This window comes from Balaenoptera acutorostrata, chromosome 1 (genome assembly GCF_949987535.1).
Source record: "Balaenoptera acutorostrata chromosome 1, mBalAcu1.1, whole genome shotgun sequence".
Lineage (NCBI taxonomy): Eukaryota > Metazoa > Chordata > Mammalia > Artiodactyla > Balaenopteridae > Balaenoptera > Balaenoptera acutorostrata.
Genome location: NC_080064.1, coordinates 146,419,471 through 146,439,231, shown reverse-complemented (window position 1 = coordinate 146,439,231; position 19,761 = coordinate 146,419,471). Strand labels below are relative to the sequence as shown.

General features: G+C 47.5%; 1 protein-coding gene across 2 annotated transcripts in view; it reads left to right on the top strand.

The window, feature by feature from the left end:
• EDEM3 (ER degradation enhancing alpha-mannosidase like protein 3) overlaps positions 1-19,761 on the top strand; it is a 422,356-nt gene that overhangs the window by 206,776 nt on the left and 195,819 nt on the right. The window lies entirely within an intron of this gene.

Here is a 19,761-nt window from a genome sequence, read left to right as displayed (position 1 = left end):
AGGGCAGACGGCCCCAGTTAGAGAGGCACTTCTGGCTTCCGTGACTGCTGGCAAAGTGGGCTCTGACAGCCTGAGAGCAGTGCATCCTTCCAACAGAGAGACACAGGGAGGGGCTGCCGGCAGGTGACGCTCATCAGAGCCCAGGTGCATAGAATGGTGACGGGCTCCAAGCGGTATGGACAGAGCATGGACTTTATGGTTACAGCAGCTAATCCCTTAACCTGGTCAGTGACATAGGACTCATGTGGCCTGGCTCCAAAAGGGGAGCGGGGCCAGTTAGATTTTCTCTCTCTTGGGAAACTGGACTGAGAAACACAGAAGGAATGATTTGCTAGTTAGTGGTGGGAGTTTCACTTACTTGACAAGTCAAGAGAGAGAGTTGGAGCTGGAGAGGACATGATGGGCCGTGGGAAACTCAGAGTTGTACTGGAGCAAAAATGATGAGCAGTCCAAGGAGGCCAGCTGATAGCCAGACAGAAATAGATGGTTGACCAGAACAGAGGCGTGCTAACAGGAGGGCAGTGGTGGAAGGAGCCACAAGTCCTGATACTGAGGCTGGGGGAGCTATGAGTGTCCAACATTCAGCAGAATTCAACTTCTGACCTCAGAAAGCCTGGTACCATCAAGACTCTGGTTCTTAGATTTCCTGTTCTCAGGTGTTCATAACCCTGTTTAATCCAACTTTCCACCTAGTCTCTGCCTGCACCTGCACCTGTACCTGCACAGCTGAACACGACTGGAATAAAGAATACAGTCAAGCTGTCGTGGTTTAAAAATATGCTCACAAATTCTTTGATACTCCTCCCTTTAAGAGGTGGAGGCTAATTCCCTCCTTTTAGAAGTGGGCTGGACTGGGCTTCCCTGGTGGCACAGTGGTTGAGAATCTGCCTGCCAATGCAGGGGATACGGGTTCCAGCCCTGGTCCGGGAAGATCCCACATGCCACGGAGCAGCTAAGCCCGTGCACCACAACTACTGAAGCCTGTGCGCCTAGAGCCCGTGCTCCGCAACAAGAGAAGCCACCACAATGAGAAGCCCGCACACTGCGATGAAGAATAGCCCCCGCTCGCCGCAACCAGAGAAAAGCCTGCGTGCAGCAACGAAGACACAAAGCAGCCAAAAATAAAAATAAATAAATGAATTAATTTAAAACAATACTGAAAAACAACAACAACAAAATAAATAAATAAAATCAGAAGACTTAGGGTCAAGTTTGCCATGTGAGTAACTTTGGGTTAACCTGACAATACAATCTACCCACAGACTTGCTGTGACTCTCTAATGGGTCATGGACTTGAAAGTGCTACCTCTATTCAAACGTAAGGTTTTACAAGATTAGTCACAGTGGGTCCGCAGGATCTGGGTTGGCCACTAGGGGGCAGTCTCAGCTGGTATCCTAGCTGGGCTCGAGCGGATCCACCCTTTCCTGCCAGGGATGAGAGACTGGGGTGGTGTGCGATCCCACAGACCTGGTGAGGGATGAGCCCACACATCTGGCCTTCCCAGCCTTCTGTTTTCTCAGGGCTGGTTAGATAGGGTTCAGTCTTACAGCTCTGGCACTCTTTGGAGTGATGGGATACTTCCTGTCCTGGGCAGACGGGGAACCCATCTTTTACTTAGAGACGACTAATGAACGTGTGGATCACAGCAGGCCACCTTCTCTGTAATACTATTTTCTTTTATTTAAAATTTTTAATTGAGATATAATTCACATAATAAAAACTCACCATTTTAAAGTATACAATTCTGTGATTTTTTTCATTATATTCACTATGTTGTGCAACCATCACTCTTACCTAATTCCAGAAAATTTCCATCACCCCGATAAGAAACCTCATACCTATTTGTAGTCAGTCCCAGTTCCCCTCTCTGCTCAGTTTCTGGCAACGAATAATCTACTCTGTTTCTGTGGACTTGCTTATTCTGGATATTTCATATAACTAGACGCATGCAACTTGTGGTCTTTTGTGACTGGCTTCTTTCACTTAGCATAATATTTTCCAGGGTCATCCATGTTGTAGCACATGTCAGTATTTCATTCCTTTTTATGGCTGAATAATATTCAGTTGCATGGCTATACTACATTTTGTTGGTCTATTCATGCGTTGACGGACATTGGGCTGTTTCCACTTTTTGGCTACTGTGAATAATGTCTTATGAGCATTGGAGTAGAAGTTTTTGTGTGGACTTAAGTTTTCAAGTCTGTTTCAATTCCCTGGAGTGGAATGTTACTAGAAGTTACTCTGTCACTCTGTGTTTAGCATTTTGAGGAACTGCCAGACTATTTTCCAAAGTGCCTGTATATTTTCCATTCCCACCAGCAATGTATGAGAACTCTGTAATCCTCTTGACACTGGATTCACTCCATGCTTGCCTTAGAATTCTGAAATGGGAAGGCCCAGGAGAGAGACTGAAGTTAAGGTTCTGCATGAACACGAGATTTGCAGACTTTGTCTGAAAAGCACACTTGGGCTTTGGGGTGATTTGTCTTCCTTGCTGAGGGCACAATGCAGCCTTGTCCTTCTGGCCGAGAGGAGCCGCTGTGGATAAGCTGAGTGCTCTGTCTGAGCTGCATTCACCAACGCTGTTTGCCAAGAAGAGTTCTTACTAGTCGCTGCTGACAGGTGTGTTTCTGCCCGGCCTCATTGGCCTCTGTCGTGGGTCCTGGGCTTCCTGGGTGGAGCTGGCAGTGGCTCTTGTAGGGTGTCTGAGGTGTGAGGCTGGGGAGATGTCTGTCCAGGTTGACAGGGCCAGCGGGAGCCCGGCTGGGTAACGGGGAGACGTTGGCTGTCAGCTCAGGTGGGGCTGGTGAGCAGGGACGGCTCCTGGCTCGGGAAATGAGGGTTCTGTTCCCAGCAGCTCAGATCTGTCTGCCTAGATGAGGATGAATTTATTCATGCAGCATCTGGATGTGACGAGGGAGGTGATTTAGGCAGGTGGGGTGGGAAAGAGATTTCTAACCCCAAAGGAGACCCTTATGGAGAAGGAAAATTACCAGCTGTGCATACTCTGTGATTAGATGGAGAAGGGCTTGTTCATTTCAGTCAGTCTAAAGGGAGTGTTTCCAGGAGGCTCGGGGAGAAACGGAAGCACGGAAAACAATCCCATGGGATCCCTGCCTGAAGATGCTGGGTCCACTATACCTGGTATGTATCTATCCAACCACTGGGCATCTTATACCTGTGGGTGTTTATTCATTCAGCAAATACTTATTCAGTCCCTACTATGCTCCAGGAGCTTTGCAGGCTCCAACAATACGGTGATGAGCAAAACAAACACAATTGTCCTCGTGGAGATCAGAGCCTGGTGGGGTGGAGGGGCATTCATTAAATGATGCTGGGCAGGGCATCGCAGGCTGCTGTGAGAGCATATGGGAGGGGGATGGCTTTGCATGGGGGGGGGGGTGGTCTAGGAAGCCTTCCCTGGGGCATTTGGGGTCTGAAGGCAGAGCGGGGGTGGGGGGAGGGCATTTCCGGGGGAGGGCACAGCAGGTGCAAAGTCCTCAAGTGGGACAGAGTACGACATTCCAGGATCTGAAAGAGGCCAGGAGGTGGAGAGCAGAGAGGGAGGAGGGGCATGGGAGAGGGGCGGGGAGTGAGCAAAGGGCCAGTCTGCTGAGGGTCTTGTAGGCATGCAGGCCCTCCCTCCCCCTTGCTCTCCTAAGAGCAATGGACAGCCACTGGGGGGCTTTAGGCTTGGAAAGGACATGGTTGGATTTGTGCTTGAAATGACTGCTCTGAGTAGACAAAGATTGGTCAAGGATGTCAATCACAAGCTCCAGATAATTAGGCAGTAGATTCAAAAGTAAAAATAAATATTTCCTTTCCTTTCCCACACAGAGTTGCTAGATTGCTCCTGGAATCCAGTGTGTTTGAGAGGATTCTGTGTTGACTGAATGGAGGAATTATAGTTCTGGTTTTCAAGGAGGATGGGGCCCCCCAGGTGAGACCAGGGTCAACTTTGGGAGCTGGTGAAAATGTAACCATGGACTTTGGATGAGCTTACTAGTGGAAGGAGACATTGAATCCAGGGGAAAATGGAGCCGAGGAAACACAGGTGGGGCTCCCAGAGGGACCAGGGCCACAGTCAAGTCTTTCTGATGTCACCTTGAGCCTCTGAAGGTCATTTTGGCCTTGAATTTCTGGTGAAACCTGAGAAACCATGTTTTATCCTGGACATGTGGGGAACAGACCCTTCTTTCTGCTTGCCAAGACCTGCCCATCTGGTGAAGTCCTTTACTCACAGACTGTTGCTGGCTTAGAAGGTTGGAACCAGGGGCCTGAGAGGTCAGCTTGTTCAGCGCTTCTCAGAGCGTGGACCGAGGACCCCTGCATTTGGCATCATCTCTGGGATAGCAGTTTAAACACTGCAGACTCCTGGGTCCTACCCCACACGCACTGAATCAGAACCTTTTGGGGGAGGGGGAGTAGTGGTAGCAATCAGCATTTTAAGCAAGTGCTTCACGGATTCTCACACATACTGGATTCCTTTCCTGAGGCTGCTGTAACCAATTACCAGGAACTTGGTGGCTTAAAACAACAGAAATATGTTCTCTCACAGTTTTGGAGGGCAGAAGTCTAAAATCAGTTTCACTGGGCTGAAACCAAGATGTCGGCAAGGCCATACTCCCTCCAAAGGCTCTAGGGGAGGATTCGTTCCTTGCCTCTGCCAGCTTCTGGTGGCTGCTGGCATTCCTTGGCCTGTGACAGCATCACTCCAGTCTCTGCCTCTGTGGATACATTGCCTTCTCCTTTTTTGTCTGTTGTCAAATCTCCCTCTGCCTCCATCTCATGAGGACACTTGTGATTGCATTTAGGGCTACAATAATCTCTCCATTTCAAGATCCTTAACTTAATCACCACTGCAAAGATCGTTTTTCCAAATAAGGTATGTACTATTCACAGGTTCCAGAGTTTGGGACTCAGTATCTTTGGAGGACCATTTTCCAGCCACTCCCCCTTCCAGTTTCAAAACTCACTGATGTTCCACATCCTTAGGGTAGACCAGGCCTAGGAAATTGGAACCTGAGAAAAGCGATTAATGCAACCTCCCAGAGCCCATTTCCCTTCTGAGGTTAGAACCCACAACTCTTATTCCCCAGGCCTTCTCTATCTGGTCCTGGTTCCTAGGAATAACGATGACTGGCATTTCCTGAGTGCTCCTTATGTACTATTCTAAGCAAATTCCATGTACTATCTCATCACCCTTCCAAACAACCCTATAAGGTAGGGCCTACTATTACCTTTCATTCTACAGGTGAGAAAATTAAGGGGATGAGAGGTTAAATAACTTGCCCAAGGTGACAGAGCTAATTACTGGTGCTGCTGGGATAGATACCCAGGCAAAGGCCAAACCCTTCACTTGTAGGAGGGACACCTTTGCTTGGGGTTACTCTGGTCCACTCCATGAATCACCCGTCTCTGATATTTTTGTCCTTCTAGCAAATATGGAACTAAACTTTTCTGGAAGGAAAGGAGACCCCTCTAACCCCTTGCCCTCCTGCTGAGAACCAATTCCTTGGAAAATACTGGCCTCAAGCTGCCCAACAGGCCTTCTCATCTCAGCTGATGGGGCCAATGGGAAGTAAGCAGGTCTTGCAAAGAGATGGGGATGGATGGCTGTGATCCTAACGGATTTCTTAGGCTAATGGCCTGGGAGGGGCCCTGGAAGTTTCCCAGCCTCCAAATTGTCTGCTGAAAGGCAGAAGGGGAGGGTGGGGCCGATTCATTTGCACCTTGGGTACACATTTGCTCCTGGTTGTGACTCATTTCCCTCTGGAGCAGGGCCTCAGGTGAAATGATTACCTGCTCCACCTCCCCTTCACACTGCCTTATAGCTCCCCTCCCAGTGGGGCAGATCTGACAGCACAGAGCAGCTCTGCCCTTCTGTCTACCCCACGGAGCCCTCGACCATGGCAGCGCTGGCGGCTAGAGTATGCCAGCAGCAGGCGGCAGCTGAAGGTCTTGGCTCCAGCCAGAATGCCGTGAAGTACTTGGGCCAGGACTTTGAGACCCTGAGGCAGAAGTGCTTGGACTCAGGGGTCCTATTTAAGGATCCAGAGTTCCCAGCGTGCCCATCAGGCTTGGGCTACAAGGATCTTGGACCATGCTCCCCCCCCAAACTCAAGGCACTGTTTGGAAGCGGCCCACGGAAAGGAGATGGGTTTGCTGTTGAGTGTCAGGATGGAGGGCCCTCGCTTCTGGTCAGAAGTAGCTGAGGGAGAAGTTATGGTTCTTGACCCTATGTTCCTGTATCCCATATTTCAGCCTACCCCCACCCCTCCACTTTAAAAAACATCTTTGCAGAGGTGATAAGGTATAGAGGGAAGAGCATGCACTGGCTTTGGAACCAGACAAGTTAGATTTGAATCCTGCCTCTGCCTGTGCGGTCTTGGACAGATAATCGCTGTGATCCTCAGGTTTTTCATCTGTAAAATGGTGCTACTGGCATCTTATTTTTCAGTGTTGGTACAAGGACTGGAGATAAAGGTCAGAGCACAGTGCTTGGCACATAACAGGCACAGAAGGCATGGTAGCTATTGCATAGGACCCCTGGGCCAGTGCAAGATGGAAAAAAACAATGCTAGAAGTAATCAGTCCTGGGGTACACTGTGACGTCGTTGCTGAAGTGTGCAGGGTTGCTTAGGGTTATGAATTGCCATTGTTCTATTGGGGCTAGGGAGTGGAGAGGTGGGGCTGGGGGTCTGTGGATACAGATGGGAGTCAAGGGCTCTGGGATGCTGTCATTGATACCCCCCCCCCAAATCTCAAGGGCAAGGCATGTAGAACCAACCCCCCAAAACCTGGGCCCATGACCTACTGCTCTGTGACCCTTGTCAGTGATTTAACCTCAAGGATAGGAGCCCCCCACACAGAGTGGTTGTGAGAATTGAGATAATCCATTGAAGTGCTCTGCTCAGTGTCTGGCCCACAAGTCTCATAAGAGAACATGCTTTGTGACCCTTGGCCAGGGTCCGTTTGTCTTCTAGACCGTGATGGGAAAATCAAGCCATGGTCCTTATTTTCTTGGCAATGGATGAAGAGGGAGGGTAAGGAGAGAATAACTCCTTGGACGTGGTCAAAATCACCCTTTAACTCCAGCTCTCTCTACCCCTCCTGTTTTCATCCTATCAATTTTACACAACAGTTGCCACCTCTGAGGATAACTTCTTTGCCCTACTTCCCTCCAGCCCCCCATGGCCATCTTCCGTGCCCCTCTAGAACCTATGTGGGCCCTCTGGGATATTGGCAAAATCAAGGTTGGGAACCATGGTTTTTAAACTTTGGGTTTATTTATTTATTTATGGCTGTGTTGGGTCTTCGTTTCTGTGCGAGGGCTTTCTCTAGTTGCGGCGAGCGGGGGCCACTCTTCATCGCGGTCCGCGGGCCTCTCACTGTCGTGGCCTCTCTTGTTGCGGAGCACAGGCTCCAGACGCGCAGGCTCAGTAATTGTGGCTCACGGGCCCAGTTGCTCCGCTGCATGTGGGATCTTCCCAGACCAGGGCTCGAACCCGTGTCCCCTGCATTGGCAGGCAGATTCCCAACCACTGCGCCACCAGGGAAGCCCCAGAACCATGGTTTTATATTCTAATGTCAAGAGTTGACAGCCACATTTCATTTCAACAGACAGTTTTTTTAGGCCTCTGTTTTGGGCCAGGCATTGGCTCTGCCCTGTTTGGAAAGGTGGTCGGGGAGAAACTGAGGGATGAGCCGGGGTCTCGGCTCTGAGGGAGATTGCGGGGAGGCAGACACATGAATAAAGGACTGACATCCTGGGCAGAATGAAGGAAGTGCTAACAGAGACATAAACCACGGGCATGGCAATGTGGGATGTTAGGACTGAATGATGGAAAGACTTAGGGGAGGAGAATACATTCGAGCGGAATTGAAGGACCCCAAGGAGCTTGGGGGAGGGGAGATGGATATGGGGGGAGGGGAGAAGGTTTCACTCTGTGACCAAAGTCAGGTGTCTTTAGCTTTTGCCTAGTTTTTCTCTTTCATTTGAAATTCTTAAAGCCCTCACCTCCTCAAACACATTTCACCCTCTCCCCTAAAATGTGTCTTCACCTGGTCTCACTGTCCACGTAAATATGGTAATTTCAGACTGGGATGCTGATTTGTGCCTGTCAACAAAATGCTATAAAAGCCGGACCATGAGGTAGTAGAACCTGATTAATGTGGAGCTGAAGAACTCCCATTATTGGGAGTTTTCAGATGCATAAATAAAAGCTTGTCAGAAAGTACCCTCTCCATCCCCAGTCATCAGTGAAGGATTCTCACTCAGCTGCTTTTGACCAGGCTGTGCTCACACATCACACGATAGGACCCAGTTTTATCCTCTAAGATCTTACAGATTATTGAATAGACTCCTGAGTTTGTAATGACCCTGATTCTATCTCTATTGGGGACGTGCCTTGGAATCTGGGAAAACTCAGTCTGTTCCTAAATGCTTCATTTCTTTCTTCCCTTGAAGTCTCTCAGGGGCCGGCAAGAAGGTTGGGGTGTCCAGAAATGAGGTGCACCAATGAATTCATTTGCTCTTCTTTCCTCCCCTTCCCTCCCCTCCCCTTTCCCCCTCCCTTCCCACTTCCTCCCTCCCTCCCCCTTCCCCCCTTCCTTCCTTCCTTCCTTCCATCCTTCCTCCCTCCCTCCCTTCCTTCCTCCCTTCCATCCTTCCTTTTCCATCCTTCCTTCCTTCCATCCTTCCTTCCTTCTTCCCTCCCTCCCTCCCTCCCTTCCTTCCATCCTTCCTTCCTTCCACCCTTCCTTCCTTCCTTCCTCCCTCCCTCCCTTCCTTCTTTCCTCCCTCTCTTCTTCTTTTTTTCTTACATTGTGGTAAAATACACACAACATATAATTTACCATCTTAACCATTTTTAAGTGTATAGTTGAGTAACAGTAATTTGTTGTGTAACTATTGTCACTAGCCATCTCCAGAACTTTTTCATCTTGCAAAACTGAAACTGCGCACTCATTAACTCCACATCCTTCCTTCCATTTTACTTCTGTCTCTATGAGTTTGACTACTCTAGGTACCTCATATATAAGTGAAATCATGCAGTATTTGTCCTTTTATGACTGGCTGATTTCACTTAGCATTATGTCCTTGAGATGCATGCATGTTGTAGCATGTGACAGCACTTCCTTCCATTTTAAGGCTGGATAGTATTCCATTGTATGCATATTTCACATTTTATTTATCCATTCATCCATCAATAGACACTTAGTTTGCTTGCATCTCTTGGCTATCGTGGATCATGCTTCTGTGAATATGGGTGGGCAAATAGCTCTTTGAGACCCTGCTTTCAATTGTTTTGGGTTTACATCCAGAAGCAGAATTGCTAGATCATATGGTAATTTACTTTTGAGTTTTTGAGGACCCACCATATTGTTTTCCATAGCCACTGCACCATTTTACATTCCCACCAAAAGTGCACAGGCTTCCAATTTTTCTACATCTTCACCCTCACTGGTTATTTTCTGTTTTGTGGTGGGGGCCATCCTGGTGGGTGTGAAGTGGTATCTCATCATGGTTTTGATTTGCATTTCCCTAATGATTAGTGATGTTAACCATCTTTTCGTGTACTTGTTGATCATTTGTACATCATCTTTGGAGAAATGCCTACTTCTCCAAAGCACAAAAATGTGCTTTGCCCATTTTAGAATTGGGTTGTTTGCTTTTTTGCTTCACTTGCTGCTTTTGAGGGTAACCCCTTACCACTTCAGTCTTAGGAACTTTAAGCCAGCTGCCCAGATGTGGCTCTTATAACCCTGGTTCCCATAAAGATGGTAATTTTTACTTGCCTTTGGGGGAAAGGAGATGAGATGGGCTAAATATATATGTATATTTGTTTCTGCCCTCTCAATAATTAATAAAGCTTGATACTTAGATGTTTTCTGAAATCATAAAATTTGACTTCCTGCCCCTGCTGTGTGTTTCTGCCTATTTTAAGTCCTGACTGTAAGGTTTGGTTGGGTTCTTATTCCAAGGGTTGGAAGACACGTTTGCCCAGACTGAAGATCTCATGGTCAAGCATGGGTTCTCAGGAGAAACTTTTGGCTATTCATGATCCTAAGGCGATTTTCCCCCCACTAGTGTTGGGCAAGGACAATGATCCTATCACAAAGAGCATGACGGCTGTGTGAGAGCAGGAAGTGCTCCTAGAAGCTACTTCCCATTTCCCAACTTGCCCGTCACTCTGGGTCGACACCCAACCTGGGCCCCTGTGGTTTGAGGGACGCCCAGTGTGTGTGGGCCCTAGTGCATGGGCCCAGTCAATGCTATTCTTCTCTGTCCATTTTTTTGTAATTAAGCGGTTCATTGATCTTAAGGAGAAATACACAGAGAGAAGTGAGGCAATGCCAGCTGCATGGTAAGGGCCCGTGAAATGGCCGTCCCAAGTTCACAGAGACACGGGGGGTTGAACTTTGGGAGGCTAGGATAAGGATGAAGGGGAGAGGCCTCAGTGTGGGTCTTCCACTCTTTGTTTTCAGTTGCTGCCTCTTGAATGAATGAATTTGGAATTTTTAATTCAGCCTTGATGTTTTGAGTGCTGGTCATGTGCAGATCATAATGTGGAGCCTTTGTGGAGCTTTTGCTAGTTGGGAAGAGAGACAATTGACAGCTGACAGGCAGCAGAATGGCCAAGAGCTTGGGTTTGGGCATCAGGTAGATCAGGATTCTGGTTCCCTTTCTGCCATTTACTAGCTCTGTGACTGTGGCTAAGTTACTAACCTCCCCGGGACTCAGTTTCCTCATCTATAAAATGGGAATCATAATATGACTTTCCAGGTTATTGGGAGGCTTAAATGAGAGAATGGGTTTAACACAGTACCTGGCACATAATAGATGCTCAATGCTATGATCTATCTCTAGCAATTATTATAAGACAGAATGTCCAGAGAGTGAAATATAAATATGTATGGGAGTTCAGGGGCAGAAGCAGTTAAACTGACTGTGGGATTGGGGCAGACATCTGAGCGGGGGATGGGGGGGTTGGTAAAAGAAGAGGGTCATGATAGAGACCAAGACAGCACAGGTGTGAGCAAAGGCACAGGGCTGTGGATATGCATTCAGAGCCAGCATGTTCAGAGGAAGGCAGTGGTGCATTGTAATTAGGGGAGAGAGAGCACCTTGGGAAACAGAGAGTGTTGTGGGAAACGTCAAATGGGGCCAGATCCAAGAGCGACAGGAGTGCTGAGCTGAGTAATGTGGCCATAATCAATGGTGATGATGATAAAACGTGGCGACATCGCTGGGTTTCCCGGAAGTGCACAGCCAGGGCTCCTGTACTACCAAACATAGACTATCAGACATGGACTAATGCCCTGGGGAGCAATGCTTCCAAGTCACCAAGTCACTGAGAATGTGTGGTTTAAATCACTTCCTACCTTGAATTCCTTACTGATACCGGTGTTACTCTTGTGCCCTTTCATCAGAGGCTGATATAAGGCTTGAATAATTTGAGTTTATGGAATGTTTTGAGATCTTTACTGAGAAATAGTAAACATTTCTAAAAGTAAAAGAAGTACTAAAAAGACATGTTTGTTTGGGGTTTTTTAATGAATTTATTTATTTATTTATTTGTTTTTGGCTGCGTTGGGTCTTCGTTGCTATGTGTGGGCTTTCTCGAGTTGCGGCGAGCTGGGGCCACTCTTCTTTGCGGTGAGCGGGCTTCTCATTGCGGCGGCTTCTCTTGTTGCGGAGCACAGGCTCTAGGCACGCGGGCTTCAGTAGCTGCAGCACGTGGGCTTCAGTAGTTGTGGCTCGTGGGCTCTAGAGCGCAGGCTCAGTAGTTGTGGCGCACGGGCTTAGTTGCTCCGTGGCATGTGGGATCTTCCCGGACCAGGGCTGGAACCTGTGTCCCCTGCATTGGCAGGCGGATTCCTAACCACAGTATCACCAGGAAAGTCCGACAAGTTTGTTTTTAAGGAAGAAAAAAATAATGTCCCAAGAGTGGGGGAGGTGGGAGCCTGCCTCTTTACTGAGGCTTGCCTCTTATAAACATCTTTGGCTGCCATGTTACTTTGTATCTCTGATCTGATAGGAGTTCCAGTAGAAAGTTAACAATGGTGAGAAGACTCTGGAAATGTTCTTCAGGCATAATGCTGAGCTGTGATCTCCTTGCAAGGATGAGGACTTTCTGTGGCCCCTGAGAGATCCACACAACCTCTGAGTCATGGCATTTCTTGATTGTTTTCTCCTGGTGGAGGCTGGTGTGTGTTTTGAAATATGCTAATGACTAACCGTAGCCAAATGAACATTCCACCTGCCTATGAACCCCTTAGCGCCATTCTGGTTATAACGCTTTCAGTTGTCTCCAGCCTTTGCAAACCACTCTGTCTTCCAAACCAAACTTAACATGTTAGCCGAGCTAGGTAGATTATTAGATATGAGTCTAGTGAGCTTCTACCGTATGGACAGTGTGACGTGGGTAATTGAATGTACAGCTCAGGGGAGTGATTTGGGGAGCATCAGCAAATTCTATAGTTAGTAGCTGAAACCACGGGTCTGGATGATGTCACCCAGGGAGAAGGTTTCGGGTATGTTATTGCTCTATGAAATGGGGTCATGCCGAGGACTGAGGACCCAGCCCGGGGGTTCCCTGGTCCTGGGGATGAGGAGAGCAGAGGAACCTTTAAAGGAGACTGACAAGGAGTAGAAAGGTGAGAAAGTCAAGAGCAAGTAAGGACATAGAGGCCAAGAGAGAAGGGTTTCAGAAGGAGGGAATAGGCCACAGTATCGAGTGTAAAGAACAGTGAGATTCAGGGGAACAAAGCTCCTTCCGTGATTGCTGGTGACTCAGGTGAGAAGAGTTTCATGAAGCCGTTGGAGATCGGAGCCAGATTTCAGTAGACTGATGGATGCATGGGAGATGAGGAACAGGATACTTTTTTTTTTTTTTTTTTTTCAGTCACTAGACTGCTAGGGAATTCCAACAGGAGACTCTTTTAAGAAGGTTTTAACAAGAGAGATTCTGCTAAACCTCTGTTCAATGTGCTCTCTGCCCTTCCTTCTCCATGAAGCAACTTTTTCCTTCTTTTTTTAAAAAACAAGCTACATTCAACATTTTTTGTCTCTCTATTTTTATTTATTCAATTTTTAAATCTCTCCACCTTTTGTCTGCCAAGAGAGGATGTCTGGAGACTGGGAGCTGTCAAGCACCTGGGATTAGAATTTGCAGCTGTCCACTTTTAGAACCCCTAGTCTGACTCATGCCACTTCTCTCTTTAAATTGCCACTAGAGATGGCAAGAGATTGAAACAAACAAACAAACAAACATACAAACAAACAGAACTAAGTCCCATCATTGGAGGGCTGACTAAATAACTCATGGTACTTATAATGAAATGATAAAGCTCTATATGTGCTAAGGAAAGATGTCCAAGATAAAAAATGGATATATATGTAAGTGCGCTTTTAAATCAAAAGACGGTTTCTGGAAGGATACATAAGAAATGTTAACAGCAAAGAATGTGAAGTAGAAGGAGTTTTTTTGTTTTACAGCATTATTTACTGTCAGATTTTTTTACCCATATGCACATACTTTTTTTAATAGAAAACAAGTTAATGAGTTTTTTTAATATTTGGAAGAAAAAAAAAAAAAAACCAGTCCAAAGGCACTGTCTTGGCCCATTTAGGTAGGAGCTAGCAGCTTTATACAAGGCTGTAGGGCTGCCACTTTGAGGCAGGTGAGCAGGGGAAGCGTAGGTCAGATGTGGGAATGGAGCCGAGTTCTCCTCTCTGTATAGGACACTTCCTGACGCCTCAGTGTTTCCATTAGCACATGGGGTCATCACTGAGTCAAGTATTTAATGAGTGTCCACAGGGTGCAGGGCATTTTGTTAGAGTGCTAAACATTAGTTTCATCCTCTCCCTGTAAATAGGTGTGTTGTCTGAATGGGTGAGATCATAGCTCCTCATGTCATTATCTCAGCCCTTGCCTTTCTCCTACCCTCCCCCATACCCGCTTTCACACCCACACACCCACACAGTATGTATCGCGATAAAGAGCTGGCCGTGGGCTCCAGCTCCTGCTCTGCCACCCCTGGCTGTGTGACCGTGGGCAGCTCTCCTGCCTTCTCTGGGCTTCAGCATCCTCAGCAATAAAATGCGGTGTGTGCAGTAAATGTTCTCCTAGGTCTCTTCCACGGATTTTTGGGACTATCAAGTTCTTGCTGCCACCATCACTGGGCATCTTGGGACTTGTGTTTTGTCCCCAGTTGCTTTCAGGAATTGTGTCCCAGCCCTCAGTTTATCGTTGGTGGAGCCACGTGTACAGACATTTGTCAGGGTATGGTAGGTGAGTAACTGGGGAGAGTCCTGTTTGATTTGGGAGAGGGCAGGTGTGTATGTGTAATGAGTAACATCAGATTACGCTGTTAGAGTTGACCGACTACATTATGTCTGTGACTTATCCGTATGGGTTTGTGTTTTGAGACCATACTCTCCATTCTGTAATGCTGGAACTACATTTGGTTCCTCCTAACAAGAGATCTTCCATATGCTCATTTAACCCCTTTTAGTGCTAGAGTCACGAGCCAGAATTATAGGCATGCAGTAGATAACCACGCTGTGCTGTGTTTTGATAGTAGTGACCTTTAAATGGACGTAATTTGCCCTGTGGAATGGCCATGTCTATATAATTATGGGCTGTCATAATAGATGCTCTTAGCATGAGTAAGAAAAGAAGAATCCCAGCTTTCCAGCCAAGCTTCGTTCCAGCCCAGAATCCTGGGATTAAGAACCTTCACTTCCCAACCTTTCATATTCCCTCCAAATCAGGCTCAGTTAAATTGAGGAAATAATTTATTTTGTAAGTTCTAGCCTTAAGTGTTGGAAACCGAGGTTCTCCTTGATAGCAGATTAGCACTGTTGATCTCATAAGCCCTCCTGATCCCAGGGCATCACAGTTTCTTCATTGAGTGGGACAACACTGACATTTCAGGGACAACATAGCTCTGAATTGAATTCGCTGGGCTTCCAAACAGCCAGCCAGTGACAGCTGCAGGAAATAGACCTGGAAACGAAGGCAAGAGGAGACAAATCTTATTTGCTGAAAATTAGCCAAACAAACAAAATCTCAGCATCCACGCGGCCCCGATCACCCTTTATCCTTCAGGAGATTTCCCCTCCATCTTTTTTCTCCTTGTTCCTCCTGTTCTCTTGAGCCTGTTGGAAACTTTTATGATTTTGAAAATCACCGGTGTTTATTTATTTATTTATTTTTTAATTTAATTAATTTATTTATTTATTCTTGGCTGCGCTGGATCTTCGTTGCTGCGGGCGGGCTTTTGCAAGCGGGGGCTACTCTTCGTTGCAGTGTGCGGGCTTCTCATTGCTGTGGCTTCTCTTGTTGCGGAGCATGGGCTCCAGGCGTGTCGGCTTCTGTAGTAGTGGCGCACGGGCTTAGCTGCTCCGCGGCATGTGGGATCTTCCCGGACCAGGGCTCGAACCCGTGTCCCCTGCACTGGCAGGCGGATTCTCAACCACTGCGCCACCAGGGAAGCCCCGGTGTTTATTTTAAATGCTTCCAGTGTTCTCTCCTTTAATGAGTAGAGCTGATATCCCCTTAGCCAGAGCTCATGGGGCGTGAGCACAAAGCAGTGAGAACGATTCGGGTACCACACAGACGTGTGCCCTGTTCCCTGAAAGCCACAGTCTCCGTGTCCTGAGCCTTTGTGTGAGGGCTCCCCCAGGGGTAGCGTTCTGACCTTTTCTTGCTCTGGATGAGTGTGCTGTGCCTTTTTACTTCCAGCTAAATATTTAACCTAATTTAGCACGTGTCTCAGGGAAACACAACTTCTAATCTATGCTTTTAACAGCTTCTTGTTGTAGATGTTTTGACTTTGGAAAAGGTATTTAATAAGTGTCTTTTAATTGATCAACTTGGATAGATCTTCCTTTGAATAGTTTTAAGCTCAGAGAAAAGAAGGGTTCCCCAAAGAGGCCTGAGCGTTACCATGGTGAGTGTGCGCTGCTGATGGAGCCCGCAGCTAGAGGAGCAGTAAATGAACCCGATTCTCCGAATCCAGCTCACATCAAAGTGAGCGGGCCACGCCGTGGAGGCCGCTCCGGGTTAGCCCTGCTGCAGTGGTGGTTTTTAATGAGCAGAGCGGAAAGGGGTTGTTGAGTCCAATTTCCTGAAGGATGCTTGGTACGGGGCCGGAGGGCCTGTGGACTAGACGGAGCCTCAACACGTATCGAAGTGGGTGCCTGCATGCCAGGCCTGCAACTCGGCACCAGGGTGGTTGCCAGGAGCTGAGTGACAGCAACCTGTGTGGCCTGTGAGACTTGAGCTCGGTGGCGTTAACGATGGGCGGATCGTGGCGAGATTAAGAAGAAAACTTCCTGATCAGAGAACCAGGGACTGTCATGCTGCACCTGTTGTATCAGGGTGTGACAGGGATTCATATTTGTTCAGTGCCTTTCAGGCTTGACACAGTCCAGCACAGCGCAGTGGGGTCTATTCCAGGTTTAAAACATCTTTTTTATTATTTTTTTAAAAATTTATTTATTTTATTTATTTATTTTTGGCTGTTTTGGGTCTTCGTTGCTGTGCGTGGGCTTTCTCTAGTTGCGGTGAGCGGGGGCTACTCTTCGTTGTGGTGTGCGGACTTCTTATTGCAGTGACTTCTCTTGTTGCGGAGCACAGGCTCTAGAGCGCAGGCTCAGTAGTTGTGGCGCACGGGCTTAGTTGCTCCACGGCATGTGGGATCTTCCAGACCAGGGCTAGAACCCGCGTCCCCTGCATTGGCAGATGGATTCTTAACCACTGTGCCACCAGGGAAGTCCTATTATTTTTTAACAGTCGATCTATACAATGAAAATGATGTCCTTTACACAGTTTTGTGTTACCGTGATTTTATTATTACTTTGAATACACACTGTTCAAAAATGAAAACAACTGAAAGGTCCACTGTGAAGATTCAGCTTCCTGTCTGTCTCCACCTATTCCACTGCTTGCTGTCCTGGAAGCTTTTTTTTGTTCTTATCCTTTCAATGTTTCTTTATGCAAATTCAAACAAGTCTAAATACATATTCTAATTTGTATCCCTTTCTTGCCTTGAAGGCAGCATACTGTAAACATTGTTTAGCACCTTTCCATTATTTGTTATTATTTTACTAAACAAAATGTCTTGGAGCTCTTTCCATGTCAGCGTATGAAGGGCTTCATTCCTTTGTAACCACTCAGAATATTGCAGTCCATTGTGCGAAGTACCAGTTGATTTAGCCTGTCTCCTACTGATGGGCATGAGTTATTTTCTCTTTACAGCTATTATACAAAATGGTGCAGTGAATGTCCTTCTCCGCGGTAGTGTGTGTGTGAGGGTTTTTGTCAGCAGGTTTGAAGTGTGGCTGCTTCAGTCACACGGAATATCTTTCCCTTCTATTTGATTCCCAGTGCTTAGTGGCCTCATATTCGGTCCCACTATCACCACTGTCTTATCTACTCTGAGGAAAGGGCCCAGGACAATCATTTACACTTTAGTGTGAATTTGAGTCAGTGGGCTACCAGAGGATTTGTATATTGAACATTATCTCCAGAGCATGAAAGAAATGTACTGTTACATCTTTAGTTACACCAACTCTCACTAACTTATTTCCTTTTGGTATGAATGCAGACAATGAAGCACAGTAATAGAAATCATGGATTATATTCATATTACATTACAATTGTTGCAAATAATTCAAAATACCACATAGTCATCATTACCTCATAATTATGCTGCTTATTAGTCACCACTCCAAAACTTTTATATAGAATGTTAATAAAGAAGCACGAACCTTACCATATTCTAATTTTAAAAGCATATTTTGATAACTATTTCAATGTAATTATATTATGTATATACGATGTATTTCTCGCCAAGCCAGCCTTCATCCTTGCCATGTGAGCCCCTTGGCTCCCACCAGAGTCTGTGCTCATGTAGAGTCCAGGAGCTAACTTTCTTTGGAGACGTTATTATAGGAAGAAAGACTGGGAAGCCTGCAATGCTAAGAATTCAATTGCTCCAGATAATTCTTACTGTGTAATATGACTTTCTGTTGGGTGACTCAGTCTCTGCCTGAGGGCAGTGCGGTTTGCCTCCACACAAGTAATCAAATGGGTGTCTGTTGATGAAACAGCCCCCAGACAAAATCCCTCCCTGGATCCCCAGGCCTGGAGCTCTTCACCCTGACACACTGAGGAGGGGTTCCCTGCAGCCGCAGACTTACCACGCTTGGTCTTCCCGGCAGAGCCCACGCTCACCAGATCTAGCAAGGGCCGCACACACAGCACCCCTCCAGTGTGAGGAGGTCTCAGGGCCACACCATAGTGAGAGGGAATAAGTTGTTAAGAGCGGGATGATTCCCTGTCGGGCACGTCTGCGGTGCCCATTTCCAGCGAAGGCTCATGGTGGGCGCATCACACGGGCAGCTGCAGGCACCTCGCTGGTCTCTCTGCTGCCTGTCCCAGCACCGTCTGTCTCTCCTTTGCACGTTGGCCCAAACGTGTCCCTCTGAGGCCTCTGGGTCCACAGAAATAGATTCTGTCCCACCACGAAGTACACGTTTCTGGCTCCTTTCACCCGACGCGGTAAGTCATGACTGTGCGCTGGCCAGAACTCCTTTAGTCATTGGCTTCAGAAGTTCAACCCAACCAGCTTAAAGAAAAAGGAGAAATTATTGGCTCATCCCACTAGACCGTGGAAAGGGAAGGGCAGTGTTGGCCTCGGGAAGCCTGGATCTAGGGATCTAGGTGTTCCTAGAGCTCTCTCTGCCTGTTCTGTCTCCACTCCGCCCTCTTCCATGCCAGGCAGGCTTCACACAGAAGGAGAGATGACCACTAGGGTTCCAGACTTCAACTTGGTAGTATCGCAAACCACCTTTGATTTTACAAACCTCAGAAAAAGTCTCTGATCTGGTGGTTGGGATCTTTGCCCACTCCTTGGGTTCAGTTATTTCAGCCAGAGGGGTGAGGTCCTATTTGGTTGGCTCAGCTTGGGTCATGGGCTTGCTCTTCTGACTGCCAACCTCCCCCCAAACCACAGGGGGGTTCTCCAAAAGAAGGGGGCAGTGTGCAGTGGGCCAACAGAATGGAGAAAGTGTACCTCAATACGCCAGTGGGGTGGCGGGGACCAGGTCTGGCCAGACTGTGCTCTCCCCGCCCCAGGTCCCCTCTGCTATTTGGACTCATTGGTCCTGCCATCTTCTCCCTGCCCCTGAATCCATCACCCTGCAGTGCTCCAGGACATGTCCCTCCCTGAAAGCTGCTCTTCTCTTTCTCTGGATCTGTGCTACAGCAGTGCCTAATTCAGCACCCCGCGTGCAAAGAGCCCCCCAGGGAGACCTGGGTCTTCATGGTCTGCCTGTGGCCTCGCCACCTCAGTTTGCACAGCTGTACAGTGGGCATGTAATCAAACCCAGCCTGCCGGGTGGTTGTGATGAGTAGAGAATCGACACGGCTCCTTGTCCTCCCGGAAGTGGGCACTGCGATGGGCAGAAGTGGTTGTAATAACCCTGGGAGCCCTGCCTGTGTGCTCCGTGGGTCTGACTCTCTTCCGCGTCTCTATAATCCACCGTGCCTGGGGTGTAGCAGGGCTCCGAGAACGTTCACTGGACTTCTGATCTGTTACCTAAACCCTTTGCCTTGTATCATTATTAAATCATGAAAACAGGGGTATCTTAAATCAGAGGCTACTTGTGTTTTTTCTTCCTTCTTTGCCAATATCACTCTTGGCCGTCAGGCTGGATCAGGTATTTCGAGTAAAAAAAAATC